This window comes from Rhinopithecus roxellana, chromosome 12, assembly GCF_007565055.1.
Source record: "Rhinopithecus roxellana isolate Shanxi Qingling chromosome 12, ASM756505v1, whole genome shotgun sequence".
NCBI classification, from domain to species: domain Eukaryota; kingdom Metazoa; phylum Chordata; class Mammalia; order Primates; family Cercopithecidae; genus Rhinopithecus; species Rhinopithecus roxellana.
Window position 1 is genome coordinate 4,493,701 of NC_044560.1, and position 5,860 is coordinate 4,499,560.

Genomic DNA, 5,860 nt, shown 5'->3' on the forward strand with positions numbered 1-5,860 from the left:
GAAACCATCAAACCCAATTTTGGTTTGTTTTCATTGTTTTTTGAGAGGCAGGGGTCTTGCTGTGTCGCCCAGGCTGGAGTGCAGTGGCACGACCAAGGCTCACTGTAACCTCCACCTCCTGGGCTCAGGTGATCCTCCCATTCCAGCCTCCCAAGTAGCTGGGACCACAAGCTCGCACCAGCACACCTGGCTAATTTTTATTTTTTGTGGAGACCAGGTCTCACTATGTTGCCCAGGCTGGTATCAAACTCCTGGCTTCAAACAATCATCCCACCTCGGCCTCCCAAAGTGTTGGAATTACAGGTGTGAGCCACCATGCCCTGCCTGTGTTTCTAGGGTTTTGTTTTGTTTCATTATTTTTTGTTTATTGCTTATATTTCTGTGTTCTGCATTTGTCACAAGCAGGTGCTACTTTTAGAACGGAAGGAAATCTCATAAAGCCATTCCTGTCTTCCTTTCTCATAGACATCCCTCAAGTTCCCTAAGCTTGCCGGGGGCTGAAACCCAGATCAAAGCTTTTTGGAGGAATCAGCCTTCTGAGGACTTTCCTCTGCATCTGCTCAGTGGGTGGCATCTGGAAATGACAGGCGTTTCTCGCTTCTGTCCACTGCTCCCTGTGGGCATCCCAGTCTACCTGGCCAGTCCTCCAGCCCAAGCAGAGGAGGCCTCTGATGGATTTCCCTAGTGGGCAGCGTGGGGCTGGGCAGGGGAGCCACCCAGGGTGAGCCCAAGCCTGCAGCAGGAGAGAAGGCCGGGCGCTGGTTGGTGAGCAGTCCCACTCAAGCACACCGTGGCTGCAGAGCCCAGCTCCCTCCCTCGAACCTGGTGACCCCAAGCACGTCACAGGACCTGGCCAAACTTCATGTCCGTCATTTATCAATTGGGGACAGTAGTTCCAACCTCACAAGGCATGTGTGAGGTTTTGAACAATTGCCTCCCATAAGAGCTAAAGAAATAGTAACAGTTCGTCCCAGGCAGTTCCTGCGCTTTGTACCTGTGTGTTCCCTCATTTTAAAGCAGTTGCTTTCCAGGATTAAAGAACATTATTCCAGTGACCTATGTGCAATACAGAGGCACTGAAGAGTCTCAGAGACCAGGAGCGGTGGCTGATAACCTGTAATTCCTGCACTTTGGGAGGCCGAGGTGGGTAGATCACTTGAGGTCAGGAGTTCGAGACCAGCGTGGCCAACATGATGAAACCCTGTCTCTACCAAAAAATACAAAAATTAGCTGGACATGGTGGCACATGCTTGTAATCCCAGCACTTGGGAGGCTGAGGGAGGAGGATTGCTTGAACCCAGGAGGTGAAGGTTGCAGTGAGCTGAGATTGCATCATTGCACTCCAGCCTGGGCGACAGAGCAAGACTCTGTCTCAAAAAAAAAAAAAAAAAAAAAAAAAGGCTCTGAGAAATAGGTCGAGGGCTGAGGTGTTCATTACAGAAAATGGAGCTGGGTGTGGTGGTTCAAGCCTGTAATCCCAACACTTAGGGGGACCAAGGCAGGAGGATCACTTAAGCCCAGTGCAAGGCTACAGTGAGCCATGATCGCACCACTGTGTTCCAGCCTGGGTGACAGAGGGAGACACTGTCTCTAAAAAAAAATAATAATGAAAAAAGTATATATTAATATTTGGTTGAAACACTTCCTTGCTGAAGAAGTAGCCCTATAATCGGACCACTAGGTGTCAGTGTTGCACTACAGCATGAAAGAAGGCCAGGGATGTCCGCTGGCAATGTTGCCGTGACACTGAGTACTTTGCACCTGTCCTCGCTCTAGGCACTCATTTAATATCTCATCTGGGCCGGGCGCGGTGGCTCAAGCCTGTAATCCCAGCATTTTGGGAGGCCGAGACAGGCGGATCACGAGGTCAGGAGATCGAGACCGTCCTGGCTAACACGGTGAAACCCCGTCTCTAAGGCTCAAGCCTGTAATCCCAGCACTTTGGGAGGCCGAGACGGGCGGATCACGAGGTCAGGAGATCGAGGCCATCCTGGCTAACACAGTGAAACCCCGTCTCTACTAAAAAATACAAAAAACTAGCCGGGCGAGGTGGCGGGCGCCTGTAGTCCCAGCTACTCGGGAGGCTGAGGCAGGAGAATAGCGTGAACCCGGAAGGCAGAGCTTGCAGTGAGCTGAGATCCGGCCACTGCACTCCAGCCCGGGCGACAGAGTGAGACTCCGTCTCAAAAAAAAAAAAAAAAAAAAAAAAAAAAAAAAAAAAAAAAAAAAAAAAAAAAAATAAAAATACAAAAACTAGCCGGGCGAGGTGGCGGGCGCCTATAGTCCCAGCTACTAGGGAGGCTGAGGCAGGAGAATGGCGGTAAAACCCAGGAGGCAGAGCTTGCAGTGAGCTGAGATCCGGCCACTGCACTCCAGTCCGGGCGACAGAGCCAGACTCCGCCTCAAAAAAAAAAAAAAAAAAAAAAATCTCATCTGCCCTCAAAAGTAGGTGCTGTTAGCCCCATTTTACATGAGGAAACGGGTGAAAGAACTCTGCCCGAGGCTAAACTACTGGGAAGTGGTAGAGCCCAGATTTGATTATGAGCAGGCCAGTTTCTGAGTTTCCGCTTTATCCACTGCCCTCACCATAAATAAGACAAAGACCTTTGTGGGTTTCTTTAATCCTTTTCATCTGCATTAAGGAGGGTTCCATAAATATTAAGTTTAATAGCAATTACTTATTTTTCTTAAAATTACACTGTAATTGGCCTGGCGCAGTGGCTCCCTCACGCCTGTAATCCCAGCGCTTTGGGAAGCCGAGGCAGGTGGATCACCTGAGGTCAGGAGTTCCAGACCAGCCTGACCAAAATGGAGAAACCCTGTCTCTACAAAAATGCAAAAAGAAAAATTAGCCGGGAGTGGTGCTGCATGTCTGTAGTCCCAACTACTGGGGAGGCTGAGGCAGGAGAATCGCTTGAACCTGGGAGACGGAGGTTGCGGTGAGCTGAGATCGTACATTGCACTCCAGCCTGGGCAACAAGAACGAAACTCCGTCTCAAAAAAAAAAAACAAAAAACTGCACTGTAAAATGTCAATACAAAAATCAATCTTGGCCAGGCGTGGTGGCTCATGCCTGTATTCCCAGCACTTTGGGAGGCCGAGGCGGGTGGATCACCTGAGGTCAGGAGTTTGTGACCAGCCTGGCCAACGTGGTGAAACCCCGTCTCTACTAAAAATACAGAAATTAGCCGGGCATGGTGGCGCGCGCTTGTAATCTCAGCTCTTGGGAGGCTGAGGCAAGAGAATCGCTTGCCTGGGAGGCGGAGGTTGTAGTGAGCTGAGACTGTCTGACCTGTCGGTGTGCACATTTCATCTTTCCACCTCCTTCCACACTCAGAATTGTTTGGCAAGCTCCCTTCAGGAGGCAGGTAATAAACAGTGAACCTTACACGGTGCTCACTGTGTGGCCGGCTCTGGTGCAAGTGCCTCGTGTTTAATCCTGAAGACGACTCTGTGAGGTAGGTGTTATTATCATCCCTTTTATATAGATGAGAAGATATACACATAGAGGTTAACTAACTTGTGAAGTAAGACTGAATTTGTGGCAGAGCCAAGATTGGAGCCCAGGGCCAGGCATGGTGGTTCATGCCTGTGGTCTCAGCACTTGGGGGGCTGAGGCCGGAGGATCGCTTGAGCCCAGGAGTTGATCAGCCTGGGCACATAGGGAGAGCCCATCTTTACAAAAAGTATAGAAATTAGCCAGGCGTGGCGGTGTGCACGCGGAGTCCCAGCTAGCCAGGAGGCTGAGTTGGGAGGTTCACTTGAGCCCGGGAGGTTGAGGCTGCAGTGAGCCATGATAGTGCCACTGCATTCCAGCCTGGGCCACAGAATGAGACCTTGTCTCAAAAACAAAGATAAAAATGCAGAACATGGGGCTCCACCCCACGAAGAGCCATTTTCAGGATTCTGCTGAATCAGAATCTATATTTTTTCAAAATCTCAGTGGGGTGGCGGGGTGGCAGTGGGGGAGTTGCAAGCAGGTTAGGTTGAGAAGCTCTGACCTTTCTTAACCTCTACACCTGCTGCGCAGCACACAAAGGCACCCCCACCAGAAACCTTTTGAAGACTGGGGTGCAAAGCAAATTCACCACGGGTGCTGAGAGGTAACATCTGGTTTCTGTCTGTAGAAACACCACTGCTGGCCGGGCGCGGTGGCTCATGCCTGTAATCCCAGCACTTTGGGAGGCCGAGGTGGGCGCAGCATCACTTGAGCCCAGGAGTTCGAGACCAGCCTAGGCAACAGGGCCAGACCTTGTCTCTACAAAAAATACAAAAAATTAGTGGGACGTGGTGGCACATGCCTGTAGACCCAGCTACTCGGGAGGCTGAGGCAGGAGGACCACCTGAATTCGGGGAGTTCAAAGTTGCAGTGAGCAGTGATCGAATCACTGCACTCCAGCCTGGGCAAGAGCAAGACCCAGTCTAAAAAAACCCACCACTGCTCCAGGGGTCCAGGGGTCAGGCACACTCAATGGTAGTAATTGCTGCCACTTTTTTTTTTTTTTTGAGACGGTTGTGCTTTATCACCTAGGCGGGAGTAGTGGTGTGCTCATGGGTCTCTGCAACCTCGATCTTCTGGGCTCAAGCGATCCTCCCACCTCAGCCTGCCAGGTGGCTGGGATCATAGGTGTGCACCACTGTGCCCAGCTAATTTTTATTTTTTGTAGAGATGGGGGTCTCACTATGTTGCCCAGGCTGGTCTCAAACTCCTGGGCTCAAGCAGTCCTCCCACCTCCGCCTTCCAAAGTGCTGGGATTACAGGTGTGAGCCACCGCACCCAGCCTTGCTGCCACTTGTGTAGGTATTTACTATGTGCCAGGCACCGTTCTATTTTCCCTTGGTGAATCCCCAGAACAGCCTCAAGGACACAGGTGCTATTATTTCCCATTTTATAAATGAGAAAACTGAGGACACAGCAGATAGTAAATAATTTCCCCAAAGTCTAATAGCTAGTAAGCAAAGACTCCACCACTCACAGCTTTTTGGAAGGTAAGCGGAAAGGGGCTGAGTGGATTCCCTTCTGATCATTATTGTTGCAAACATCATGGGCCCTTTGACACTTAGTCTCTGACCTCCTGCTGTTCTCTCTCCCTTCCAGCAGCGTCCATCCATCACCGTCAGAGCCAGGTCAAAAGATCCCCACTGAGCAGTGCCTTTCACAGCCCTCAAAGAACAATCCCATCACATGCAGCTACTCCGGCACAGGCAGTACAGGGAGGGCAGGAGGGGTGGGCGGGGGCTGATCTAGCAAAGAACTCACATCTAGGCTGAGTTTAAAAAGTTGGTAGCGGGGCACGGTGGCTCCTGCCTGTAATCCCAGCACCTTGGGAGGCTGAGACAGGAGGCTCGCTTGAGCCCAGGTGTTTGACATCAGCCTGGGCATCGTAGCGAGACCACATCTCTAAACAAAATTTTAAAACATGATGGCTCACGCCTGTAATCCCAATACTTTGGGAGGCCCAGGCAGGCGGATCACGAGGTCAGGAGATCGAGACCATCCTGGCTAACACGGTGAAACCCCCGTCTCTACTAAAAATACAAAAAAATTAGCTGGGTGAGGTGGCGGGCGCCTGTAGTCCCAGCTACTCGGGAGGCTGAGGCGGGAGAATGGCGTGAACCCAGGAGGTGGAGCTTGCAGTGAGCCAAGATCGCACCACTGCACTCCAGCCTGGGAGACACAGCAAGACTCTATCTCAAAAAAAAAAAAAAATTTTTTTTTTAAAGTTGGTGATTTAATGAAAACTGTCTCCTTCACATTATCCCTGAGAGGTGAGGTCATACTGTAGACACCAGCTGTTGATTGAGGCACAGGCGCTGTTTGCTCCGCTTAGGCAACTCTTAGGACTTTCTTAGCACTCCA